Consider the following 23,250-nt stretch of genomic DNA (forward strand, 5'->3'; position numbering starts at 1 on the left):
CCTGGTGGCAGCTCCAGGCAGTCTCTCCTCTCCTTCCTCCTACCTCAATTTTCCTCTCTGTTAGTCTTGCCTATACTTCCTGTCTGGCTATCTGCCAATCAGATTTTTTTACATATAGCGATATCCACAGCATTCTGGAGTTCTGGGTTCAAATCCATTATTCTATACTTTCATAGTTTGTGATCTTGGGCCACCTGCTTTCTCTCTGTGTGCCTCAGTTTTATAATTACAAATGAAACAAAACACAATGCTTATAAAGTTATGAGAATATTAAACGAGTTAACACACAGCCCTCAGAACTGCATCTGGAGATTCATAGATGCTTGGTGTATTTTTATGCTTATATTTATCTTCTCAACTGTACTCTCAAGGAAAACAGAGGGATGTGTTTTATCATTTTTTTTTGTTTGTTTGTTTATTTGTTTGTTAAGGCAGGGTTTCTCTGTGTAGCTCTGGCTGTAGCTGTAAGTTTCTCCAGTCCCACCTGGTCCTCCCCCCATCACCACTTATAAAATAATCACTCAGAGGCTTAATATTAATTGCAAATTATATGGCCTATGGGTCAGGCTTCTTGCTAGCTAGCTCTTATAACTTAACTCAACCCATTTCTATTAGTCTATATGTTGCCGTGTGGTCATGGAGTTATGAGTCTGCTGGCATCTTGTTGCTCCTTTGGCAGCAGGCTGGTGTCTCTTTGATTCTCTTTTCTTCCTTTCATCTTCAGTTTGAATGTACCGCCTAACCTTATCCTGCCCTGCCATAGGCCAATGCAGCTTTATTCATCAACCAATCAGAGCAACACATATTCACAGCGTATAGACATCCCACAGATCTGGCTGTCTTGGAACTCAATCTGGAATTTGAACTAATATTTCAAAATAACTGTGCCTCAAAGAGCCAAAGACTGGAAGAAAAAACAGAAAGGAAAGAAAATAAAGAAATAATTATAAGCAAAATAACTATAATTAGAATATGGATAATAGTTTCGATTGCTTGATTAACTCATGTAGAATTTGTATTCTATTTAAAATTTCATATTTTGGAGGGATGTTGGTTACAGTTTGAGAGAAGTTCTCTCTGTGCAGTCCAGGCTGATCTAGAATTCCCAATCTTCCTATATTAGCCATTCGAGTGCTAAGATCAGAGGTATACCCTAATTCCTCCCTCATAAGCATTTTCCTAGAATCGAAGAACCGAATTTGAACAGTGGCTCATCTCTTCCTTGCTTGGTGGTTCCATAAATTTATGTTCTTCTTTCTTTTCTTCCTTCCTTATCTTATTCTCTCTCTCTCTCTCTCTCTCTCTCTCTCTCTCTCTCTCTCTCTCTCTCTCTCTCTCTTTTCCTTTCTTGCTTTCAGACTATGTAGCCAGCCCTGGCTATCCTATAACTCTCTATGTAGAGGAGACTGGACTCATATCTACAGAGAAATACACCTGCCTCTGCCTCTGAGTGCTGAGATTAAAGGTGTATGCCACCACATCTGGGTTCCATAAAGATTCTGAACATTTGGTTTGTGATGGCTAACTGAGATGAAAATGTAGAGTGTGTTCCTCAATATCTTGACTGAGCACTCAGAAAATAGCTTGTACATTGCCACTATCCACCTCCCCACTTTTTTTTGACAGGCTTGCTATGTAATCCAGGATGACATTAATCTTGCAATACTTTTACCTCTGTCTACTGAATGTTGAGATTACAAGTATGTACAATCATGCCTGGTTACATTGTTAATATTTTCTAAACCCCAGATATGTATTTTTTACTGACTATCACTTATAGTTCATTGAAAAGATTGTAATTTATCTCTCATCCTTAGATTTATCCTACCTAAAAGCTTATTTGCTTTATTTTAATAATCCTGTAGATATAGATTTAAGATCAAACACACACACACACACAAAAAAAAAAAAAACATTGAATTTTTAGGTCTCTTCATCTTACTTTTACACTTTGCTAGTTGAAAATGTTCCTCTTGTATACCAGAATAATTTTAGACAAATATGAAATAAAATGATCTTTCTCATTTACACAACTTCTTGAATACGTTCAGGCAGATGTGTAAGAACAACTGCCTAGGCTCTGTCTCCCAGTTTGTGCTCATACAGGTTTCTCTCTTCCCTTGATCAAATAAAAAGAATTCAGATGGGATTTAACTTTCAAGCTAAAGTATGCCTCCAACACAGTGTCAGGTCTTTCAAAATTGTTTGGCAGTGTTCGGTTTAGAAAATAAAAGGGCAAGCTCTGGTTGGTGGGAAATGATAGCCCACAAGGAAAAGAAAATAACCCTGGTGAAATAATACCACAGACAGCTGGGGTGTGTCTTCCATAGCAAGCAAGGAATAACATCATATTTACAGCTGGTGGCCTTCAAAAATATTCCTAGGTTCTTTCTAGAAAGGGTGAGGAGATTTGGGGAATACATTTATTAAGATAGCTTGATCAGTTAAAAAGCACCTAATAGGTCATTGTATTTCCTTCTAGACTCTATTTGAGGAGGAGAGAGCAAGGGAGTAGAGTTTCTTCCCTGTTTAGGCATAAAAGTGAAAAAGTTGGTTTTGATTCCTCAATTGGATAATGTTTGGCTGTAAACTTCAGGTAAGAATTCAGGTCTAGCTGGGAGGTGGTGGTGCACGCCGTTAATCCCAGCACTCAGGAGGCAGAGCCAGGTGGATCTCAGTGAGTCCGAGGCTGGCCTGGTCTATAGAGCAAGATCCACGACAGGCACCAAAACTACACAGAGAAACCCTGTCTCGAAGAAGAAGAAGAAGAAGAAGAAGAAGAAGAAGAAGAAGAAGAAGAAGAAGAAGAAGAAGAAGAAGAAGAAAAAGAATTCAGGTCTCTTTCAATTATAATCTGCAACTCCCCCCTCCTAATTTTCATATCTTAGGGAGATAAGGATATTGTTCCCTGGTGAAGAACTTACCCAGTGTGCTTGAGACTCTAGATTCAATGCTTAGCACTGATGGGGAAAAAAAAAAAAAAAAAAAAAAAAAAAAAAAAAAAAAAACTGGATGTGTTGGTACATCCCAAAGCAGGGGAGTTAGAGGCAAGAGGGGAGGAGGAGTTCATGGTCAGACTGAGACACTCTCTGAAAAACCAAAACAAGGAGCAAAACCAGGAAAGCAATAGTAGCCAGTAACAATGCCGAGTTTATGAAAGGTGTGCCCTATTATCGGAGCATTCAGCATCCGAAGCCACTGACATCAAGGGATAAGGAGACCGTGGTGGTTTGGATAAGACTGTCCCCCATAGGCTCATGTATTTGAAGGCTTGGTCACCAGGAAGTACTCTTTGAAAGGATTAGAAGGATCAGGAGCTGTGGCCTTGTTGGAGGAAGTGTGTCATTGCAGGTCGGCTTTGAGGTTTCAAAAGCTTGTGCCAGGCAAAGCCTCCCTTTCCGTCTACAGATCAGGATGTAGCCCTCAACTGTGCCTCCAGCACCACACCTGCGTGCTGCCACGGTCCCTGCCAGGATGATACTGGACTCAGCCTCTGAAACTTAAGCAAGGCCCAATCAAATGCTTTCTTTTGTTAGGGTTGCCTTGGTCATGGTGTCTCTTCACAGCAACAGAGCAGTACCTACGAGAGAGGCCTACACATGCTTTAATACACAATTTTGTTTCCTTTCAGTTTGTGTCAGACAGTTATAAAGCTCCCTGCTTCCTCAGAATAAATATCAGCGTAGCTCGTAACTGGGTCAAGACCTTTGTGCAGGCAAGCCCGGTAGGGCAGGCTGCAATCCCAGCACACAGGAGGCCAAAGCAGCAGCATTTCAAGTTTGAGGAAACTTCGGGCTCCATAATGAGACTCTATCTCAAAATAAAAGAGAAAAACAAAGCAAAACAAAATAAAAAAGAAAAACAAATAAATACTTAAAAAAACCAAAATCTAGAAATTGAAAACAGACAAACAAAAACAAATGAAAAACCAAATAACCCAAATAAAACAAAAAATAACAAAGCAAAGCAAAGGACCATTTTTACTTCCTTTAAGGACACAAGGAAGGAACAGGGACCAGAGGGAAAGAAACAAAACAAATTTTGTTCGGCAAATGCCACGAAACCTGAATATCTGTATGATTTCTCTTTTAAAAGAGCACACAGCTCTAAGTAAGACACCCATGTCAATCCTGTGCCCTTCCCCAAGGCTCCAGGGAACGTCCTGGAAGCAGGAGCTGAAAGAATTTAAGAGCCAGAGGACAGAGAGAAAAGTTGAAAACGTTATCTTCTTGACAGGACATGCTGTCAAGCTCATGAACTCAGCAACTGTGGTGACCCGCTCAAGATCAAGCAGGTCACAACTTCTAGCACAGATAAGGAAGAGGCTCATGGGCCCCACCCCTAGCTACTGACCCTCGATGGCTGCTGGTGAATGGGGAGTGATTTTCTTTGGAGGATTGTCCCTGTGACACTGTGGTAGTCCCAAAGTCATACACACTGGCGTGGAGGTGAAAGGAGATAGAGGGCGTAGAAGGGGAGCGTTAGGGGTGGATATGATCAAGGTATGTTTATACACATGCGAAATTATTGAAGAACATATAAAAACATTCTTTTAAAAGAGCATAATTGCTGGGCTGTGGTGGCGCACGCCTTTAATCCCAGCACTCGGGAGGCAGAGGCAGGCGGATCTCTGTGAGTTCGAGGCCAGCCTGGGCTACCAAGTGAGTCCCAGGAAAGGTGCAAAGCTACACAGAGAAACCCTGTCTTGAAAAATCAAAAAAAAAAAAAAAAAAAAAAGAGCATAATTGGCACTGGAAGAGGGCTCTAAGTTTAGCATGTAGCCTTGCAGTTCCTTGAAGATCTTAGAAATAAGCGATGCTGAAAGACCTTACCACACTATAAACACGGAACCGGTCACTGAGGAAGGCACAGGGGAGTTTGGGGTCTGAGAGGCTTTTAACTCCCACACAGCCTCACCTCTGCTCATTTCACATTTCACTCAGGCTCTGTGAGTTGCAGTAGTTTTCGTTTGTGAAATGATCACAGGGCATTTTTACAAGGATCTGCATATAAATCTGTGTGTAAATATAATGAGATGCCTAAAATATATGAATATATCTGAAAATATACATGACAATAAATAAAAAGTGGCATGATAAAAATATGGCATGTATATTGTTGTAAAACCAGGCATGAATGGTGGTACATGACTAATCCCAGGACTTGGAAGGCAGAGGCTGGAAGTTCTAGGTTAACTTGAATTGCACACCAAGACTCTGTGTCAATAAAAGAAAAAAAGATTAATTAAAAATTAAAAAAATTCAAGGTTGGGAATTTAGCTCAGTGGTAGAGCACTTGCCTAGCAAGCACAAGGTCCTGGGTTCCATCCTCAGCTTTGAAAAAAAAAAAGAAAAGAAAAGAAAAAAATTACAAAATTCACATGTCTTTAATTTCCAGCAATCAGGAGGCAGAGGTAGGTGCATCTCTGAGCTCCAGTCCAACCTATCTACGTAGTGAATTCTAAGTAAGTCACGGCTACATAGTAAGAACCTGGCTCAAAATAAATAAAATAAAAATTCTAATAGACTGGACAAGTTGGTTTTAATTTCATGAAAATCTAAGCTGCTATAAACTTGGAGTCATAAAGAAACATCATTGTTTCTTTCGTTTCTTCTTCCCCTCCCCTCCCCTCCCCTCCCCTCCCCTCCCCTCCCCTCTTCCTCTCTTTCTCTCTCTCTCTCTCTCTCTCTCTCTCTCTCTCTCTTCTCTCTCTCTCTCTCTCTCTCTCTCTCTCTGAGACAGTTTCTCTGTGTAGTCCTGGCTGTCCTGGAACTCACTCTGTAAATCAGGCTGGCCTGACAGAGATCCTCCTGCCTCTGCCTCTCAAGTGCTGGGATTTAAGGTGTGGGCTACCATCGCCCAGCTATTTTTTTTTTTTTTTGTACCTTTATAAAGGTGAAATATGGTAACACTATTAGGATATCGCTAAGCTGTATCCTAAGTTCAGGAACATACAGTCCATGGGATGTAGTGAGGCATGCTGCCGTCTCCTCCAAAAGATCTCGAATGTCTCTTAATCTCTGAACCATCTCTCAAGCTCTAGGTTTTACTTTTCCTTAAAGTTTTTTTTAAAGTTACATTTATTTATCTATTTATGTGTGTGTGTGTGTGTGTGTGTGTGTGTGTGTGTATACACGCGCGCGCGCGCATGCTCGCGCGCATGCATAAATATGCTATGGAGACAGCATGAGAGTTGGTTTTCTCTCCTACTGTATGGGGGCTGGGTCTCAAACTCAGGTCTTCAGGCTTGGTGACAGCACCTTTATCTACTGAGTTGCACCTCAAGTCCCCTTCCCTCCCCCCCCCCTTATTTTGAGACAGGGTCTCATGTAATACCAACAGGCAGACCTGAAACTCAACATGTCCCTAAGGTTGATCCTCCCGCCTCCACTTCCTGAGACCTGGGATTAAAGGCTTCTGCAACCATACTAGGTTTCCTTGGTGCTGGGAGGCAAGGACTCTGCCAACTGAGCAGCATCCTAGCCCACCTCAGTCTCTGTTTCTGGAGAAGCAGGTCAAAGCTCTCAACCTGCTGACTGGGTTAGAGGCTGATGGATAATTTAGTCTTCCTCCAACCGGTCCTCCTGTCATCAATATAGCAGTTAAAGGCACCATGGTTTTCAGAAAACATGTGGGGAAACAGGCACTCCCACTGAAATATATTTTAGCCAAGTCCCAAACTGTCATGCTCTTTTAAAAGTTATCCATAACGTGTAAAGATATATTCATTTTTGCTTGAAAAAATATTCAAAGGCAGTCTATATAGTTTGCCTATTGTGAGTCAAATAGCTTGGTATATGATACTATGTAAATCATTATGTAAAAAATGATTATCCTTACTTCCTTTTTGGATTTATAGAAATGAGCAACTGTTTAGCCACGCTGGCTTGTTTATAATGTGGAGCAGACATATTACTGAAACTGGCTGGCCTTTACATTGGCCATGGTACAAATTCAACAATAGTACCACTTCAACGTTTCAAGATCAGACATAATAAAGACGTTTGGTATATAGTATGCACTCAAAAGCTCCTTGGATAGCTCTTCTTTTCCTCTTGAATGCTGTAGGTGATAAGTGTTATGAAAAATCCCCAGTAGTGGGTAACTCCACCGATGTGATAAGCCAAATCAAGCTGAATTAAAAGTCCAGATTTGGGCTGGAGAGATGGCTCAACCGTTAAAGGCTAGGCTCACAACCAAAAATATAAAAGTTCAGATTTAATGAGCAAAGCATCCCCGGGTGATCTCAGGGGAAGAGGAGAAACTATGTGGAATGTCTGTGGACCAGACCTTAGATACCCTGTATCACACATGCGTGGTCTTGAGGAGCTCCCGGGGAGGAGCCGCTGCTGGGCGGGCTTTCTTTGGGCAGGTTCTAGAATGGAAGGCGTGGGGCCCAAGTTCCCGGCCAAACACCTGGGAGGGGTTTGGAATGGGGCCCCCAGCTGGAGATTCCCAAGAGTAGAATTGACTTTGGTCAATTTTGGTTTTGCCTCCACCTGCGTTTAGAGTCAAGCCTCTCACTTTGACTTGTTTGGAGACTTACATGGAGAGCATAGGGGGATTTGTTCCTTGGCTATTGTTGTGACTAAACACCATAACCAAGACAACTTACAGAAGGGAGGATTGCAGTGGTTCTCAGCCTTCCTACTGCTGTGACCCTTTAATACAATTCCTCATGTTCTAGCGACCCCGGACCATACAATTATTGTCATTGCTGCTCCATAACTGTAATTTTGCTCCTGTTATGAATCGTGATATCTGTGTTTTCCGATGGTCTTGGGTAACTCTTTTGAAAGGCTCGTTTCCCACAGGTTGAAAACTGCTGATTTAGGGCTTACGATTCCCGTGGGATAAGGGTATGTCACGATCACAATGGAGACAGTAGCAGGCAGATGCGGCACCTGGAGCCGGAAGCTGGGAGCCGAGGGCTCACATCTCTAGCCACAAACAGGAAGCAGAGAGAGTGAAGTGAAAACAGCAAGGCCACACTTCTTAAGCCTCCCCAAACAGCTACCAACTGGGAATCAAGTATTTAAATGCCTGGACTTCAGCGGAGGGGGGGGGGGGGGGCGGGAGGAATATCTCTTTCAAACACCCACAGTGAGTTAAATTCTTTTCTCCATGTATTCAAAAACATGTTTTCAACTTGAACTTTGAGAATGTTTGGGAGAGACATTCTAGCATTCCACTTCAAGCCTGTGCCAGACACCAGACCCCTCTGCTGCTGAGAAGTATAGTTTGTTTTCTCATTAAATTTACACACACATGTATATATGGATATAGACTGGCTCACTTGGGCAAACTTTGCTATTCAATTTGTGTGGCCTAGGCTGACCCTTTTTGACCTGTGCGATGCAAGGTTCAGATCCGAATATTTGAGTACTAGAAGGGATTTTTTTGTGATGTCCAAACAGGGTGCTCACTCAGTCCTCTCTGCATTCATTGAGAGTATAAAAACTGGAAAGGTTTTGTTTTCCTTTTCTTCTGGTGGGACATTAGGCAGGGTGGGAGGGTAGTTGCTGAAACGGGGTCGTGCCATGGTAGACAGCTGGCTTGGCACTCGATATATAGCCTAGGCTTGTCTTAACTGTACAGTAATCCTCCTGCTGCAGCCTCCCAAGCACTGGGGTGATAGACACGTGAACCACCACACATAGTGAGAGCTGGACGTCTTCGAGTCTTTGATCTCTAGCCATGGGTTGGCCTTGGCTTTGTATTGCTGTCTATAAAATGAAGTCTCAGCACAGCTGACCAGAGCAATCACAGAAGAAGGATGACACAGCGGAGGCAGACTCCCTGGACAGTGCTTTAACATGATGGGCCGTGACCTTGAGATATCCATGGGCTTCCTGGTGTGACGCTTTTCTTCTCAAAGAGCCCGAGAGAGGCTTAGTCACTGCAGCAGAAATGACCTGTGTCAAGCGGCCCCACTGAGGCGGCTAGGATATAAGCTTTTCCCCCAAGGCACACCACATTTATTTGGCATGGGCTATACAGCAAATAAACGAAGTCTGTGATTTGAGATCAATTGCGGTATTAAAAGTCCGTGACTAGCACAATTTCGAAAATCCATATGTATGATTTCCACGAGTGCTCAACTGTATTTTGTTCTTCTCTGTACAGACCTACTGCTGGTGTTATATCCTCTTTTCTCTTCTGTTGGTGATGCATGGGACGCCCTTCCATAAACACAGCCAAGGCCACAGGATGCCCTTCCACAAACACAGCCAGGGCATGAGCATAATGACACCTTGTCTCCTCATCTCTTGGTTTTTGAGGTTCCCTCCCATCCCCCTTGGATCTGTTTCTTAACCATATATGTCACCCAAGGAGGTGTGGAGAGGTGAAGGCCAAGGGAAAAACACAGGGGCAAAAGGAAAAAAACAAAAGGCAGTTTCACTACTCGTGGTTCTCCAGGAAAACCGGACGGAACCAACAGGGCCTGTGCACATCCACTGTGGTTTGAGGGCAGCTTCCCGTATTTCAACACTTAGTTTCCTAGAGGGGAGCTCTTTCAGGAATTTGTGGAATTTGCAGGCAGGCGGTTTGCTAGGGGGCAGACTCTGAGACCTATAGTCTGTCCTGGTGGAGCACAAGCTACCCGCTTCCTGGTGCCAAGAGACGTGAAGCTGCCTGTCCACATATTGCTGCTGCCAGGAATTCTGCTGTGTGTCTTCCTTGCCGTGCTGGATTATACCGGTTCAGAGTGGGAGTCAAAAGAAATCCCTCTTCTGCGAAGTCACTCTTTTCAGGTAGGTTAATCACGGCTACGAGAAAAGTATCTAATACAAGCCCGAGCACATTAGGAAGGCTAATATGATTAATTTAAAGTTCACTGGCTTAACTCTTAATCACATCTGAAAACTGACTTTACGACATAAAATCTAGACAAACGTGTGACCAGACATCTGGATGTACTAGCTGAGCCAAATTGTAGAACACCATCCAGTGGAAGAGTCACTCAGAACAATGGAAAGGGTACTTAGACTCTAGAATAAATAAAATATGCCCTTACAGTGTAGAAAATGCAACCATGACTGACTTTTTTTTTTTTTTTTTTTGGTCTGTCCAAAGTTAATATAATGTTGGCTAAAATGTCTGGAGAAATTTTAAGACATGGGCCCCCAAATTAGGAAAAACTAAATTCTTGCCTCTTTACTTTTGAATTCTATTTTTTTTTTTTTTTTTGGCAATTTCCTAAACTTATATTTGAGGCCACTTTTGATGACTGAAAACAAAAACAAAACAAAATATACTTTATGGTGTGGAGAGATGGCCCAGCTGTTAAGAGCTCTTCCAGAGGAAGCCGTTCAGTTCCCAGCACCTACAGGGCAGCTCACAACTGTCTGTAACTCCCGTTCCCAGGGGATCTGACACCTTCATTGCTAAGCCATCTCTCTAGCCCCCTGTTTACTATTTGTGTGTTTGTTTGATTTTTATTAGCCTAGTCTAATTTCTAATGCAGCTGAGGGTGGCCTGAAGTGACTGATCTTCCCGCCTCTCCCTCAGAACGCTAGAATTACAGGAGTAAACCACCACAGTGACTTCAAGTACATTTTTGTTTGTTTATTTGTCTGTTTTGAGATAGGATCTTACTATGTAGCCCTTGTTGGCCTAGAACTTGACATGTAGACAAGGGTAGCCTGGAACTCACAGAGGTTTGTCTTCCCCTGCTACCAAAGTACTGAATTAAAGGGTGTGACACCAGACCTGGCCCAAAGTACATTTTATAATTATTTGCTCTGATTCTTTGCTGAGATATTATGAACCTGGCAAAAAATGTGATAAGCTAAAACTAATCATCTTCAAGTTTTTTATTCAGCATACTCAGAAAAATTTGAACTACGTGTGTGTGTATATATATATATATATATGTGTGTGTGTGTGTGTGTGTGTGTGTGTGTTTCAAATGTTATGTGATTATGTATCTAACAAAATTCAAGTGATCACTGAGAATAGATGTAAGTTTTGTTGTCTGAAGAAGTAGCTCAGCAGTTTCGAACACTTGTTACTCTTGCAGAGGATCAGGGTGGGATTCCCAGCACCACATGGCAGCTCACAACCACATGGACCTCCAGTTCCAGGGGGCTGGATGGGCATGAGGTCTTGCACTCAGACGTACATACAAAATGTAAATTTTTAAAAAATCAAGTAAGCATGTTTATGCTTCACTTGATAATCATACAATGATCTTGAACCTTCGTAAAAGGTGAGATATTCCAGGAATTAGCCAAATTCAGGCTTTTCTACTTAAAAACTGAGAAAGTTTGCTTTGCATGTTTGATTCCCTAATTGTCGTAGTTGTTACCTTGAGCTTTCTAGCTGGCCTTAAGTCGAATGCATGGAAGTGTTAGACCAGCTTCCGTGGGTGTGACACAACAGTCTACCTAGAGACCGATGACTATAACACATTTCTTAACGTCTACCTTGTTTGCTCAATCATAAAGGTTTTGAGTTTAAATCCTGAAAGTAAAGTCACCTGGAGCCAGTCATCAGCGACAGGCTGGGATGAACCGGACCAGGTAGGCAATGGGATAGGCCGGGCAAGTAAATCAAGAAGTGCCACCAAACACAGGATGTGTCATGCTTCTGACCCCATTAATTTATGTTGCTAAACAAAATAAACGCAACTCTTCTCATCTTCAAAGCACTTCATCAAAGAAAACAAAGCTAAGTGCTCTAATACCAGGCTGGTTCCCGTGGTGCTGATGAAGAAGCTGATGAGAAGTCTAAAAGCCTCGGTCTGAGTTTAGACAAAGCTGGGGTTTACAGTGAGCTCCAGGCCCTGTCTCCACCGGGTCGCTGCCCTGCACCCTGCTAGCCTGTCCCAGTGAATCAGCAAGAACGCTGGCTGTCTGGCTGCCACATGGAAGGACAAGTCTGGAATCCCATGCGGGTAGCACACAGGCTCGCTGAAATCCCGCTCCAGGTTAACGCTGAAGGAAACAACGAGTAAAACCTGGACAATGAGGGCAATAGGCTGCTCCCAACATTCCTGGCGCCTCTAGGGAAAGCTCAAAATGAGAATGTAAACGGAAAGGTGACCTTTTTGGAGCCTTGCTCAGGAATTCCAGGCTTTCTGTCCTGCAGTCTCCTCCCCGAGGAAAGCCATCACTTCTGAAAAATACACCCATTTGGGGAGACTATTCTCAGAGTTAGGAGCTTTCTGAGGAGATCATTTGAGCATCTGGGTTTTCCATTCTGTTTTGTTACTAATTTGCAATATGGTAATGAAAGGGCCTGGGGAGAAAACACATTGGGAAAAAAACAAAAACAAAACACCACCAAGTTTTGTTTTTGTTTTCTTTTGTGTGTGTGTTTTTCCCCCTTAAATATTCTAGACAGTTTATAGTAGTTTGGCCACAGAGATACTTCTATGACTGGAATTTTCTGTCATTATGCACAGGGCCACAAGTTTGGTTCCAAATCCAACCCCTTGGTTTCATGTCTTCTACAGCAGCTCAGTCCATATACAGATGTGAAATGAACAATAAAGCGTTTTCAAAGCAATACATACCATATCTCATATTAATACCATTTACCCTGACTGTTGAGAATAGTATCTATTAAGGAACGCATAGATGTTATTGACTTTTCCCTACCTAACAGTGTTTTTTTTTTTTTTAAACCAGCTGGTGGTTTTTGGAAGAAAGATGTCTGGGGTTGCTGTGGAAGACTAGGTGAGTTCCCCTGTGGCACTTCCTGAAGCTCACAACCGGAGCCCATCAGAAGCCAGCAAGTCTAAGCCAGCATGGTGCCAGCTTATGAAACAGAGGGACTCCGACAAGTCACATCACGGTCTTCCCTCCCATGTGCACACCCAGAGTCAGACTGCCTTTTCCCAAGGCTTTCTTTAGACTCCCCTTTCATTTAGTGAAATGGAGTGGGCCGAAGAGGCTGCTGGGAAATCGTCCTGCTTGTAAAGATTGCTGTCACCGTCTTGTCTTAACTAGTCAACTGCCTTTTGAGAGGTTTGTGTTCTTATCTTTCTGGTTAGACAAGCTGACTGGCAGATGAGCCGGGGTCTCCCTGGGGAGGAAAACAACCTTGGGCAGACTTAATTTGCAGAAGCTGCCCACAAGTAGCAGCCTCCTAGAGACTGTGGGAGGTGAGCTGCTATAGCCTCTGATGCTGGCCATTCCCTTTTGTGGGATGCCTATGGTATCATGTGTTATGTTCTACATGTCAGTGAACACCAAACTTGTAATAAAACGGAAGTTGGGGGGGCTGCTGAGGAAAGAGCTTAGATGGTAAAGAGCTTGTCATGTGAGCATGGGGGGTCTGAGTTCAATGTCCAGTCTCTACATCTTGGCTTGACCCTGTAATCACAGTACTGGGGAGATAAGGCAGAAGGTTTCCAGGGCTTTCTTCGATTCAAGTTGTCTAGCTGAATCAGAGAGTTCCTCATTCATTGAGATAATCCGTCTCAAAAAATCAGAGTGGGAATGATCGAGGCTAACCTGCTCTCCCATATTTTCCGATCTGGAAATAGGAATTACGAAAACCATCTCAATGACCATTTCTGTCAAGGTGACCAACACAGGGATGCTGTTCAGTGCTAGAGTGCTTGTGAAGCACAATCGAGGCCTTCAGTCCCATCCCCAGCACCGCAGAAACAGACAAGCTAGAAACAAACACAAGTCAACAGGATAGGTCTAGTATCAACCTTGAGAGAATATGGCCGTTCCCCCCCCCCCCAGTTGTCTTTAACAGTACCTTATTAGCAGAATAAAATGTCCTGATATGCTCAAAAACCAGGTTTTAGCTCAACATGGCTGCGCATGCCTGTGATCACGGCACTGGGGGGCCGGGGCAGGGGGGGGGGCGCACTGATACAGAAGTATCTCAAGTTCCAGGCCTGCCTGGGTTGCTTAGTGGAACTCTGTCTCAAAGCCAACCAAAACAAACTAGCAGACCTCTCCCAGCAACAAAACCAAGTTTTAAATAGCACTTAATCATTTGAGGATGTCATCCATATATACTGTAGTAGAATATTATTATTATTTTTTTTTTTTTTTGGTTTTTCGAGACAGGGTTTCTCTGCGTAGTTTTGCGCCTTTCCTGGAGCTCACTTGGTAGCCCAGGCTGGCCTCGAACTCACAGAGATCCGCCTGCCTCTGCCTCCCGAGTGCTGGGATTAAAGGCGTGCGCCACCACCGCCCGGCCTAGAATATTATTTTTAAGGTGTGTTACTTCTGTTTATGTTGCATTTGTTTAACTCTGTGAAGCTGTGTTACTGTGTCTGTCTAAAACACCTGATGATCTAATAAAGAGCTGAATGGCCAATATCAAGGCAGGAGAAAGGATAGGTGGGGCTGGCAGGCAGAGAGAATATATATATATATTCCCAGATTTCTCCATATATATATATATATATGGAGAAATCTGGGAAACTCGGATCAAGGAACCAGAGAAGGAGGAGGATTCCAGGGGCCAGCCACCCAGCTACACAGCAAGCTATGGAAGAAGAGTAAGATTTACAGAAGTAAGAGAATGGGAAAAGCCCAGAGGCAAAAGGTGGACAGGATAATTTAAGAAAAGCTGGCTAGAAATTAAGCCAAGCTAAGGCCAGGCATTCATAATTAAAAATAAGCCTCCCCTGTGTGATTTATTTGGGAGCAGGATGGTGGGCTCACAGAGAGAAAAAAGCAAACAACAAGAATATACAGTGTATTTTGAATGTATCCCCTCTTCCCTTTCCAGCCCTTCCTGGATTTTCCCTGCCCCATCCTCCTCCCCACTTGATATCTTCTTCCTCTTCCTCCTCCTTTTCTCCTCCTCCTTTTCCTTCTCCTTCCATTTTGTCTAATTAGTGCTACACATAAGGGCACAGGTCTGTGAGGGCATGCACTCTAGCAGTCAACCTATCAGGGGATGTGCACTCTGAGGAAGATGGACTCCCCCATCCAGCAGGGATGGAGCTTCAAGAGCCCCTCCTTCATCCAGGATGGAATATTGACTGGCTTGATCTTGCGTACATTTTGTACAGGCAACTGCAGCTGGTGTGAGTTCATGAGTACCACGGATCTGTCTGGAAGACACTGTTTTGTCACAGTTCTGTGAAGTTGCTTGAGCTTTGTGAGGAGGGTGTGTGTGTGTGTGTGATATAGCTCCTTTCTTTATTAATGGATGATGACTCCATAGACACATATCCTGTACACTTTGACCAGCTGTGAGTCTCTGTGTTATCTGTCACTTACTGTCCAAAGATGCTTCTCTGATGAGGACTAAGACTTACACAAAACTATGAGGAGAAACACAAGTATTTGATGATGATTTGGTACTATGACCATTTGGCCAAATAATTGTATTAGGTTCTCCCATAGAGCTTATGAGCTCCCAGCTGTGGCTCTCAGTGGAATAGGCCATAAGTCTATTATAAAAGATGATTGGTTACCCTCTAGACTGCTACACCACTATTTCACCAGTGAACATACTTTGCCAGGGCAGTTGTTTTTGTAGGTTACGAGGTTCACAGGTAGGTAAGACAGTTGAAGACTTCTCCACGGAAATCTTCATAGCATCTTACGGTAATACAGAAGCTGGCCAGATGTCCATAATTTTAAAAAGAAATCTATTCCTTTCCTATTCAGCTATAGAATCTAAAACAGAGAAGGCATCAAAAGTGTTTAAAGAAATTAGTGACAGAGTATGAGATAGACATTAGAGGTGGGGCCCTGGAATCCCTTTTTAATGATTCAAAGACTCAGAGTTGTTTTTTGTTTTTTGTATTTTTTTTTAGATGCCTTTAAATGTTTTTAGTACCACAGTATACAAACCAGTGAATAGCAATTATGCTATCTGAATAATATCTCTGGTAATTGATGTTCCGCATGTGAAAAAGTAATATGGGGGTGGGGTGGGCACAAGTTCTGGTTACTTTAGATTTTTCAGAGAGGCTGTGGACCTCAACTGGCTTTAACATCCAAGAGTCAAAGAGTTTCCTACACAGTAATGCCAAGTTCAGCAATAGAAAAGATGATGGAAAGGAATGGCATTGTTCATTGTACTTCATTTATTTCTTAACTTTTCTAATTTTGTTTTCAAAAACTTTTATTGACTGCATTAAAAGTTTGTGCTTTTGAAACAGGTAGAGAAGGATTCTAAAGCTGAGCATGGAATGCAACCCTGCAATCTCGAAATCTAGTGGGTAGGTACAGGGTGGAGGGTCGGGGATTCAAAGTCGTCCTCAGCTACACAGTGAATTGGAAACCAGTGTGGGATACACAAGATTCTGTCTCAAAAGATAGGGTGGATTGGGGGTGGTGGTGGAGGCTAATATTGTATAAAATAGATCACAGTGATCATGACTGTTAAAATTTTAATAATTAAATATTTTTATTGCAAATACAAAACAGCTTTTTTGTTTGTTTATTTTCAAGACAGTATCTTACTATGTAGGCCCTGGCTGTCCTGGAACTCACTATGTAGACCAGGCTGGCCTCAAACTCACAGAGATCTGCCTGCCTCAGCCTTCTGGTACTGGGATTAAAGGTGTGTGCCACAATGCCCAGAAATAGCTTATATATTTAAGAAAAGGTGCTTATCAAAGACAGGACTGGTTGTCTCTTCTTTCTGTGGTGTCTAGCCTTTCCTGGCATAGTATGATGTGTGGTGATATTTTGTTAGTGTTTTAACAAATAAAGCTTGTCTGGAGATCAGAGGGTGGAGTTAGCCACTAGTTAACCATAGTATACAGGCAGCCGTGGCACACACCGTTAATCCCTCACTTGGGATCTCATGCCTTTGATCCCAGTGCTTGGGAGATACATGAATTTACCCTGGTATCTGACTCTGGGTTTTTGTTATTAAGACCAATTAGGATTCGCCCTACAATGATGCTGTTTCGTGCCTGAGTCCGGGCTTGCATTAGTTACTAGCTGAGCAGTTACAGGCCCTTCATTAAGAGTGCCAGGCACTGTTTTCAGAACTTTATCAAACTAACTCATTCAATCCCTGTAGCAACAGTGCACAATAGGTGATACTCTAATCTCCGTTTGAGGAGAAACTGAGGTATAGGAACTACAAAATATACAGAGGATTCCACATGTAGTGAAGGATGCTATTGAACAGTGAGGGCTTTGGGAACTGGGATGAATAGGTTCTGATGGTTTCTCCAGGTTGACTTACCTGGTCAGTGGGATTTCTCTCCCTGTAAACATTCTCTGGTACAGAAAACAGAATTGAGGACGGAGGATGCAGCTCAGACGGTAGGATGCTTGTCTAGCATGCACAAAGGCTTGGGTCCCATCCCCATTACGACCCCAAATCAGGTGTGGTGGTATGCGTGATGGCAGCAGAATCTCTGCCCATGTTGCCGTCACACTCCCACAGCAGGAGAAAGGAGATAGTTGATGCCTCTGTGCTGTGAAGGGCTCCACCACCGTGCTCTTCTCTCCAGTAGCCCAGCATGAAGCCGAGCTTCTGCCGGGAGCCAGACTATGCCATGAATGATGGAGTTTCAGGCTCGCTAGGCCTGGAACATGTTGCTCAGTGGGAGGCAGGTTTCTTGTCTTCTTTTACTCCCATTTGGCAAGGACATCTCATTATGTAAGACGGCCACTGTTTATCTGCACCGTATTTTTACAAGAGTTGTCCTAAGGTTTGGCAGATGGGAGGGAATATTTCATGAAGCACGGTTCATAACGAACAAGGCCTTAAGTGAAGTTTCTGTAGGATACCAAAGAGGTGTTCATTCTGAAGAAGAGTTAGTGATTTTTTTTTCTTTCTTTATGGTTCACGTTCATTGGATTTAGATGAGAAGCAAATGGTGGGCCAGGCACTGTTACTACATCTTAATTTATGTTTTAAAGAAACCGAAATGTATCTTGTTGTTTCTAGAAACCCAACCAGCCTAGAGAATATTTACATTATCTCATCTTGGCAAATACTTCTAAAATCTCGTTCATTATTGAAGCACTCAGAACCTCGACTTTGGAAAGTGCTGCCCCTCCACGGGCCAACCTAAAACTCACAGTGTCATTTTAAGTGGCTCATGTCTAACCTTGAGATGCTTATGAATGGGATATTTTATGAAGGTGTATTTGGAGAGATAAAATGACATGCCAAGCCTCTAGTAAAAATTAGTTCTTTATTCAAATATTATTTTTTACTGTTAGCTCTTAGGGCATTTTAATCTAACAGTTCTACATAAATCTGGAGACTAATAAAATGGTTTCCATACAAATGAGACATCACTTCCCAGAGAGTTGTTCTAAAGCAGATTAATGTTCCTGGTTACAATAAGAATTTTCATCTACTGGGTCTCAAACACAGCACCTTGAGTGTGGTAGACGAGCATCCTACCACTAAATTCTAACACTGGATCCAAAAACTGTTTGATGAGAAGACAACTTTTGTGGTCTAGATGTGTGCTTTAACATGCATCATATTTAACTCCTTGTCACCTGATCAAGCATCTTTTAAAATGAATAGTTTAAGATTGCTTCCCGGCTCCAGCCTAGAAAAGTAGACGTTTCCATTTATAGGGATGGTAGGTAGCAGAGGAGACTGAGTTCTAGAGTTGGGCTTTTGTTCCTTCTGTAAACTTGCTATGCACTAAAGAACAGTCTTTCTGTAGAATCTACCTGAAAGTAGGAAGTCCTTTAATTTGTACTAAACTAGGTAGAAATGTCAGCTTCTTTCTATATATATGTATGTTTCTGACAAGACAGGTATGTTCAAGGTGGTATGGCTGTATAGGCACTATACATATGCTGAATACATTGAATATACTATTCAGTACATCCATCTCCATTTCATAAGTGAAATTGCAATTTCTGCATTTTCAAAAAGTTTGTATGTTAAGAATAATGCAGGCAATCCTCTTTCACTGACTCAGCTGAAATGATTACTTTGTAAGAGTATTTCAGCGAAGTGGAGTACATGTTTAGCATGACATTTTATTAATTTCAATCATTTAAAGCAGTGGTTCTCAGCCTTCCTAAGGCTGCGACCTCTCAATACAGTTCCTCATGTTGGGGTGACCCCTCAACCATAAAATTATCTTTGATACTATTTCATAACTGTAATTTTGCTACTGTTATGAATCATAATATAAATATATGATAGGCAAATTGTTTTAGGTGACCCCAACAGTCAATCAGTGCCCAAAGGGGTTACAACCCACATGTTGAGAACTGCTGATTTAAATCCAAAATAATAAATAGAGAATGGCATGAGCTTTTAATAATATCATTTAGTAGGACAAATTCTTTTCATAGATGACTGAAATTGGATTGGAATAAATAGGAAAAAAAGAATTTGTGTGTGTGTGTGTGTGTGTGTGTGTGTGTGTGTGTGTGTGTATGTTTTAGATAGGTTCTTATTATATGGCTCAAGCCTTTGAATTCATGATTCTCCAACCTCAGCCTCCAAAACTGTGGTATAAGCCAACACAACCAACTACAATGCATTAATTTCGCCCTGTCTGTCGTCTGTCTGCCTGCCTGTCTCTTTCTGAGGCAGCGTCTCACTCTGTTGTCTAATCTAGCCTTCCTCTATCTACAATCCTTCAGCCTCCTGATTCAGGCTCCTGAGTGCTGGGATTACAGGTATGGGCCACTGTATCTGGCTGCATTTGACTTTTCAAGGCACCATTATCAATAGTTTGGAAAGCTACAGTAATATTTAAAGTGTTATAAGCAAAATGCTGGCTCAGGATTACTTTAGTCTATTAATATTTGTGTTCACATAGCCTTCCCAACATGTAAAATTATAAAGCACATTTCTATTTTTATACCATTTCATGACACACTTTCCACCATTGGCCAGATCCTGAACTTCCCTTTCACAACAGTTTCCTTCTTTTCTCATTGCTCCAATTTCCTCTCAGTTCTCTTTCTTGTACATAAGGTATCTAAGGTGGAAACAGTTTTCAAGACCGAGTGGATTAGACTGACAAATGGATCACAGATGTTAGAGTTGGGTGTGGTGGCAAAGCCTCTAATGCCAGGACTCATGAAAAGCAGGAAAGATCACAAGTGGAGGCCAGCCTGGGCTAGAGAGCAAGAGTTTGTCTGTAAAAACAGCTAAGCAAATAACCCTTCCCCTCACACACAATCCCTTTCCAAACTACACACACACACACTGAACTGAGGTGAACTGAAATTTGTAGATTCATAACTAGTTAAGACACAATAATCAGTATTATATTTTGAAGTTAAGAAATAAAGTCTGTCTATTTTAGAATTCAAAAGTCTCCATGTGTGACTAGTCATGCATGAACTAGCAGTGTAGTATCATGGGCAATACAATTAGGATTAAAGAATACAAATGTAAATGGAATAATTAGAAGACTAGAGGAGTCTTCCCAGTGGTCAACTCTTCACTCTATTCAGTGCGCTTAAGGCTTTTGTTATGGTGATTATGGAACTTTGTCCACTTTGGGGCCTGATAAGTGAAATTTAGAAAATTTGAATGAGTGGCAAAACAATGATAATACAGACTCATTTAACTCCAAAAAAGATTTATTTGCTCAGGAATCTTTATAGATGTTGCAGTTATTCACTTTGGAGGGATGGCTAATAAGTGAATGTTTGCAGCTAAACTATATAAGAAACTATATGAAAAAAAATAAGAGTTGGTTTTCCTTCATGTAAGAACCCTGCAGATAGAAGCAGGAGCCTATACTGGTCATGAGAACCAGTGTTCCAAGAGGAAGAGTTGGGAGTTACCGGAGAAGCACAATAAGACTAATTACAGTTGAGAAATAGTCCTGGGAGAAAAGGCTAAAATAACAATACCATTTCAGCTGGAAGAGAGAAAGCTGTACTTTGTTTCCCGCGGCTGCAGAGACCAGAGCTCACATGTTCCACTTTCTTCTTCTCCTGCCAATCACAATATGACAGTGAAAACAATGATCATGAAATGATTGTATACCACGTCCAGAAACAGCCGTGGAGACAGAGAGACTTTCAAATCCACATCTTCCTTAATGGCATGAATGTAAGAGGTGGGGTGGGGTGGGGACAGTTCCATCCTTGCTTTAATGGGAGATCTATGTCTCCTCAGAGTGGAGGAAGTTATAGCTCCATCCACAGTTTGTTTATGGCAGACCCAGAGGGAGAATAATCAGCATGACTTTGCCATCGGTGACGAGTAGAGTGGATTGTTCTTAGTGCATTGCATTTCTCATTTGCCTTTTCTTCAACTGCAAGGGGGTTGCTTGGGGGGGAAATAAGAGGTTTCTGAAGAGAGAAAGTCTTTTTTTAAAATAGCCACACAATAAAAGTTAACACAAATTAGCTAACAGTAGCAACAACTGGAAAAGATATAAGCTGGGCAAGTGACACAGGCCTCTAGTACTCAGGAGGCAGAGATTAAAAGCAGAGGCTGGGCAGTGGTGGTGCACCACTTTGATTCCAGCACTCTGGAGGCAGAGGTAGATGGATCTCTGTGAATTTGAGGCCAGCCTGGTCTACAGAGTGAGTTTTAGGACAACCAGAGCTTTTACACAGAGAAACCCTGTTTCAACCCTCCAGTCCTCCACCCCCCCACCAAAAAAAAAATCAGTGAGGGAGACTGTAGAAATGAATCAGTGATTAAGAGTGCTTGCTGTTCTCTCAGAGGACCCGACTTCAGTTCCTAGCACCCATGTCAGATGGCTCACTACTGCCTGTAACTCCATCCTCAGGTCATCTGACATACTCTTCAGGCCTCTGCCAGTGTCCATCATGTGACACATATTCACCCAAACACATACATACACATAAGATCAAATAAAATATAACTAAAACAAACAACCAGCCCAGGCTTCCTATCAAGACTGTCTCAAAAAGAAAGATTACCAGCACTTGGGAGTCAGAAGCAGGCAGGTTTCTGTGAGTTCAAGGTTACTCTGGCTTCCACAGAGAGTTCCAGGGCACCAAAGGCTACACACACACACACACACACACACACACACACACACACCAAAAATAAAATCCCCAAACAAATATGGTAAACAAATTATGATCGTATGTGCTCCCTTCCACACATGAAAGTCCCCAGAAGGAAGTGTTAACCCAGGTGAGAACTCTCTTTCTAAGCACTGTGAGAAAACAGGGATGAGCTTATAAGAGACCCTGCAAATCTATTTTCCAAGAAACGTTGATGGATGAAATCACTGAATAGTCCACTTAAAATGGCTTGTGAATTCTAATATATTTAAATCTTTCCAAGCTTGTGGAGCTTGCTGAGTAACACCAGCTCTCTAAGCAGATCCAGCTTTAAGAGACTGATTGGTTAGTGTTTCTGCCACGTCTTTCAGGGAAGGTTGGACTCCTCTCAGGACCTGGGGTTGGGGCTCCAAAGAAATGCCCACATACGTGTGATGTCTCAAAGCTGGAACCAGAAACATATAAACCATGATTTTTTTTTTTTTTTGCTTGAAATCTGACTTTTAAAACATACTGAAAGACACAATATGGGCCAAACTAATGATGTTGGTGGGGAGTGAGTCTGGTTAGTGCAGGTGCCCCTCTGTGATTGTGGTTTACACCACTGATGTTTGTTTAAAAGGAGTAGGAACACTTCAGACCTTGCAGCCAGATGCCTGGCCACCTCCACGGCCCTTCTGTAATTTTCTCCCATCTTTACAGGTTGTTTTCATTGCATATTGAACTTTGCTGGGGAAGCCAGGAAAGGGGAGTGGCACCAGTATTCCTGGGAAGGCGATGCTTTCTCCTCACAACTGTGCTGTGCACAGGCATCAGAACAGAAACCCTGCATGGGAAGTGAGTAACTGGGGTCCCGAGTCTCAGAAGTAATTTGGTCTTCCCTTAGAAAAAGGTCCAGATAAAGACCAGCCTACAGTCAGGGTAGGAGGTCAGGACAAAGAGCGTCCAGGGCCTGGTGTGTGGCTTTAACTGCACTGTTCTGACCCATTTCTGGTGGTGTGTTTCAGTTTCTCTTCTGTAACTATTACCTCCTCCCTCTCATCAAAGCCGTTCTTCTGCCTTCAGAACAGAAGTTCTTTCTTTCTCCTGCAGTCTTGAAAAATGAATGCAAAGAAAGTTTGTAACCACTCTTAAATGAACAATAAAGGGCCAGTGCTTTGTCTGTAGATTTTTTTTTTTTTTTTTTAGAATCACTGGCTGGACCAACACTGTGGAATGATGCAAGACTCCACCACAAAAGGTTTAATTCATACCTAAAATGTTGCCATTATCTTAGGTAATGATATATAATTAAGTTGCTGACTGGGTTCTCATGCTTTTCTATCAGTGATTCACAGCTGTTGTCAAAAAGCAGCGGCATCAACTGAGC

This window comes from Peromyscus leucopus, chromosome 8a (genome assembly GCF_004664715.2).
Source record: "Peromyscus leucopus breed LL Stock chromosome 8a, UCI_PerLeu_2.1, whole genome shotgun sequence".
Lineage (NCBI taxonomy): Eukaryota > Metazoa > Chordata > Mammalia > Rodentia > Cricetidae > Peromyscus > Peromyscus leucopus.